A 6,208-nucleotide genomic window follows, 5' to 3' on the forward strand; every position below is an offset into this window, starting at 1 on the left:
ATATTGTATTAGTATTAATATAACAAATGTTTTGTTTGTTTTAGCCTATAAAGAAAAGTCTTTGTATGTATGAGTGTGATTTTGCAAATGAGCAGGTTCCAGGGTCTTGTGTCCATGAGTCTCAGTATAGTTATTATTAAATGTTTGTTTAATAATAAAATTCTAAATTTTTTTCTTCGGGGTGTCAAAACAGCAATGTCCAAATTAGTAGTTAAACAGAAGCATTTTCCTTCTTGAGGAAGAAAGTATGATTATATATATATATATATATATTATATATATATATATATATATATATATATATACTCCCTTTACATATATGATGCAAATGAAGCACAAAAGGTGTGCAATAGAGCAGAAAAATTCATGTCTTTAGGACGACATTGATTAGTAATGGAATTGAGAAAAAGGTTAAGTTTAAATAGAAAAACAACAATAAAATGCAGAAGTGGGAGGTAAAACATTGACAACCTTGTGTAAAGTTATGCAATGTTTGAATCAACTACATATCAAAAGTATACACTCAGAGAAACTGAAATGACCACAAGAATAGGTGCATGCTGGGTAGCATTTCTTACTGTACATTCCTTGTTTTGATTTGTGGACATGTCAATGTGAGAAAAAAAATTCTGATAACAAGCCTGGGGAAAGTGTTTTGGGGATATTAATTACTTCAGTTAAGATTGCAATAGTAAATTATTTCCTAGGTGATATATTTCAAAGAATGCAAAATCAAACTACTTCACTTGAACGATCATCAATAAAGTTATAGAAATGAATAATCTATCAAAAACAGTAGCGAAAACAGTACCACTTAAATGGCTATAAATTTTATCCATCTTGAGAGAAATGAATCTGACTACTTAAATTATCTGAAACAACAAGTCTAAGAAATCCTCAGATAGATGTGCCTTTCTTACATTATAATAAAGATAATCAAATTGGAAAAATTAAATCACTTAAATCATTGCACAAGCAATTTATGCAGTAAAATTGTACACCTAAAATTAATTTTAATTAACTTCATACTAGAATGCTTAATCAATGACCTAAAGTTCTCTGCTACTGAATCCTGCATAAGTCATGAGCAGTTGGAATTAAGCATATAACAATTTATTTCTTCTTTCCAATGTGTTTATATTCACTTCATTAAGCTAATAAGTTTTGAAAATTTATATTTCTATAAACTGATGATGCAGTTATCTTGTGGTTATATATTTTCTCAAAGCTGTATGGGAGGTAAAGAATGTACACTGACCCAAAACTAATTCTAATTCATAATACCCTATGATATAACAATTCTTTTGGATGGGTCTGAATATTATTACATAAACTTCAGCTTTCCTATGAACCTAGCAATTAATAGTAATGAATCTGAGCCAAAGTATCTGTTGTTTATCAGATAGAGATGGCAATGAGTAAAATTATTGACACCCAACAACCATTTAGTTCATAACAAAGACATATTTTTCTAGTATAAATAACATTTTTGACAGTCTGGTGTTTATACATTCACTGCACTGTTTTTTGTAGTTTCACCTTAAGATAATTGACTGCAAACTAGGTAAAGCATAGAGTCTATCAGAACTTGAATCAGGCACACAAAAACACCAAGCTTGGTCTGCTACCTTTCAGTAAGATTTTCTGATTAAAAAACAGCAAAACTATTCTAATTCTATTCTGTAATGACTTTCAGTCTTAATAAGAATCTTTTATAACATCTACTGAAATCCAAATAATTAATATATAATCTTTAGTTCTTGAATTCTCCAAAAATTATAATACTGATGTTGATTATAAAGTTAAAAACCTAATCAATGAATGTGAAATAAAAAGTTAAAGCAAATTTCAATTAACTTCAATGCAGTAACATTGAATATCATATAATATGTCATGTTTCATATATATATTCATTTAGCTTTGCGTTGCTGTTGAAACAAAGGCAAGCAAACACTAAAGAAAAAAGCAACTAAAATCAATGCAAAGATTCAACATGAAGTTGGATCTATGTTCAGTCATCTGGGTATATAACGTAAATTGTGATTTAGAAGTATGATAATTTAATGTTTTCATATTACGTCTGTATTTGGTATCCACAGACAGAAAATTAAACATTCACAAATTCCATCCACCCCATAAATGAGTACAAAGGAAGAAATATGTAGCTCACTGAGGTAAGAAGTGTGAGCATTACATTATCTGGAAAGAATTTTGTTAAAATAACTATTGTGTGGCAACATTAACTGTTGAACATCTCATAGTTCCTATTACCATTTCTACATCAAATGAGGCTGCATCTCTAATATTCAAAACACAGATTTAAGTTAGCCTTAAATATATAATAGGAGAGGCTACTACATTTTATGTACATCAGATTATGTATAAATTTTATATTTACTGAAAAGCATTAAATAGAAAAGTGCATCATATTTTCATCAAGAAAATATATATAGAAAAAAAAGAAAACAATAAAAAATAAATAAAAGGGAAGGAAAAATTCTTAAAAGCTAACGAGAGGGACTTGATTGTTGACATTTTCTCTATAGTCAACTTGGAAATATAGCAAAGATTTTGTGTTATCAGGAATTTTAGACATTACAGTCCACATGTGATGTGGTTCCAAATTCTTTGAGGGTATGCTTCTCATAATATGAAGTGTGTCCACTAGAATTTACATTTTGTTGTTATTTTTTATAAGATTAAAGTTGTTTCAACGGGAGCCAAAGAGAAAACAGTAATTATTCAAAGAAGCTGAAACGTTTCCCTGGTCAGCCATTTCTAAAGTGGCAAAACTGTAAAAGAGCTTGTTGTCTTGGAATCTCATTTCAATGTACATTTATATATATTCATTCAGATATACATTGCATTGTTTAGTTTAAGGATTTATTTGATATTTCTTTATATATTTTTTCCTATGAATATAACCCAAAGGTTTCAACATGGTTGGAAAAAGAATGAGCTTGAAATGAGGTTCTCTCACAATTATTAGTTTAACCATACTAACTCATTAAACCAAGTAACCCACTCTGATCAATATTAAATTACCAATCCCTAGGGAGTTAACTGTTAATTCAACTATATGCTTATTTAATATCTCTCAAGAAAACTTTGTTTCAATAACATTAATTTAAATTAGGAAATACTATATTTACCTAAAACTTAGCTTTTTGTTACTTTCCTTCAATGTCTTGGTAGTGAGACACAACTGAGATGTGATTATTGGATAGTATGTAAATATCGAATCTTTCATTTTCCCATTATTTTTCACTTTTGAGGAAGAGTCAGGAATGGTCAATCTTATATAAATCTAATTATTTTCCCTACATACTTATTTTAGACTCAATATTATTGGAAAGCTAAAAGAATAAGATCTCATAAGCATTAAATTTAAAACTGTCTAGTAAACCTATCCCATAAATGAAAGTGTTTGTGGTTGTATGAAGAATTTATATGCTAAATATTATTATTCAACCAATTAAATTTGTGGTGCTGCCAAAAAAATTTAAACATTAAGGCTTCTGCAGTTGCTATATTAATAAAACTGCAAAACACTTTTCAATGACCAGTGGCACCTCACTTTCAAGCAATCAATTTGGCACATTTCTGACATTTATAGCACACACACATAAATATCATATATAATACACACACACACTTCATGTGTGTGTGTGTGTGTGTGTGTGCGTGTGTGTTAAATGTATTCTAATATGCACCACAATGCAGAAGGTAAGTTTTGAAAAGTTCACAAATCAGTTTTGAGTCTGAAACTGAGATTATATTTTAATTACATTGCTCATGCCATAATAAAAGCATGAACAATACAATTCCTTTTTCCACCAATGCAGTTAACTGTGTCTAACTCTTTAATCCCATAAGCAATAAGATTACTTAATGAACCCAACTAAAAATACATTGCCAAATTCATAGCAAGCTATCTCTTAGAAAAATATGAATTTTAAAAAGAAATGCGATGTACTATTATCATATAGAGAGTATCATAAACTTGTTCAGTTAAAGAAAATATTAATGGAATTATTTCTTCAAAATAACTATATGACTTCTATGTAAATGGTTATGTTAAGCACAACATAAAAGTGAACACAAACACCTGCATGAGGTTGAACAACATACTTGTAATATACCACAGGTTTTGGTATTTGACAGCTATATGGCTTTACTCCCATAAGTTATGTTGTGCTTTTAGATATATAATTTGTAGCTATCAGTTGGCACACACACATATATTGTGCATGTGTGTACATACAAGTAAAGATATGCATATGTGTGTTAATTTATTTTTCTTCCACAAAAACTATAACTAGTTTTAAATATACCTAAACATTATCATTCCATAGCTACTGAAGAATTTAAGTAGCATACAAGTTCTAGGAAGAAGTTGTTCAATGAAGAAGTTATTTCACTATAACTCTAAATTCTTAATCATTTTAAAAATTAACACACAATGTATTTCAACAAAAATATGATTGTGAAAAAGTTATTGCATTGATATTAGAAAGGAATGCAATAATATTTGAATTATAAATGCATGATACAGAAGAATTTAAACCATCATCCATCTTTTTTTCACTTTATCCTATGAAACAAATAACTCTAACAGTCAATGATATCAAACTGTACATCTGTCTTATTTTTCTATCATAGGATTGGTTAAACAAAACTGGACGCAACCAATATGCTATTTCTCACCTGCTTTGCTTAATTTCAGTTGGATAAGTTAGGTTATGGCTTTCGAAATTTCAAAGCTTATATAAAGTGAGGATATATATTTTGCTGAGAAACTGGTGCAAATATATATAACATTAACCAATTTTCATAATCCAGGATAGTCTATTTAATAGAGAAGACTGAATTTATAATCCTTTGGAAGAGGACAGGACTAATTCCATTTCAGATATTTAAAAATAACCACCACATGTAACAATGAAGGTATACTGACAAAATAATGTTGATACAAATACACTAGCTGTATCTTATGCAAAATCAAAACAATCAGTCGAAATTGCATTCGTAAAGATAATTGATTCTGCTGGTGAATTTCTAATTCTACATAACTGTACACAACACAACCCATTGAGTTCTATATTAATCTTTGAATCAAGTTCATCTATAATATGTGTGTTTGTGTTTACATTAATGTGATGTGCATAAGTACACATTATATTTATCTCTTTAATTCCTTTAATATAGTAATAGTGCATGAATGAGTAAATGTAACTGAAATCATGTAAACATGTAAGTCAATAACTAATTATGCATCAATCATTAGTTTGACCTTAGTTCAAAGTAACTAGCTTATAGAAATTAAAGAATTAATAAACTTTATGAAAAAAATTACATCTCTAAAAAGTATATCCCCTTTAAAATTACAGTAAGTATTTTGAATCTAATTTTACTACATTTTTGTAGGCAATAAACTTCTATCCATGTTACACAGAGTGTCTTACAGAATTAAAGAATTAAATTTACAATACTTAGTCTATTAAAATTTCAATTCTTTCATTTCTATCATTCACCTTAATATATTTAAACAGTTTTTAAAAACTATGTAAAATGCTTTTTAAGCACTATGTCATAAAAGAATAATCTTCCAAACCAACACAAATTAAAGTTTAAAAACATCAAAATAATATTTAATGTGTTTTAGGAATAGAAAAATATAACTTTTGTAATTTACCCCTTCAAAGAAGAAGAAAAAACCCCCCAGTTTTTTTAAAGACTATATTAATTAATTATGATAGGATTTATACAAAGATCTTTAGTGAGAGTTTGAAATGTGTGATAACAAGTCCTTTTACAGTAAAATTTCAACCAATTTAGAACATTAAAGGAGTGTTTCAGCCTTTTTAATACCACTTAGTTTTGTCTTTCTCATTCCGTTAAATGAAGGTAAACCTCACTGTAATAAATATGTATAGATATATACATATACATGCTATGTACATGCACAGAGATATATATATATATATACATATATACAAAAATATATATATATGTATATATGCATACATACATATATATATGTATATATATATACATATACACACACACACATACATACATATACAGTTGGGTGTATATATATATATATGTATATATACATATATCTATATATATATGTATATATGTATATGTACATATATCTATATATATATGTATTCATAAGTAAACACATACATAATTACATATG

The 6,208-nt window shown here is 27.9% G+C and overlaps 1 protein-coding gene across 3 annotated transcripts in view; it reads right to left on the minus strand.

Annotated features, from left to right (window-relative positions):
- The window catches only part of LOC115211947, a 1,127,226-nt gene that overhangs the window by 221,859 nt on the left and 899,159 nt on the right, over positions 1 to 6,208 (minus strand). The gene's annotated exons all lie outside the window — the stretch shown is intronic.

This window comes from Octopus sinensis, linkage group LG5 (genome assembly GCF_006345805.1).
Source record: "Octopus sinensis linkage group LG5, ASM634580v1, whole genome shotgun sequence".
Classification (NCBI taxonomy): domain Eukaryota; kingdom Metazoa; phylum Mollusca; class Cephalopoda; order Octopoda; family Octopodidae; genus Octopus; species Octopus sinensis.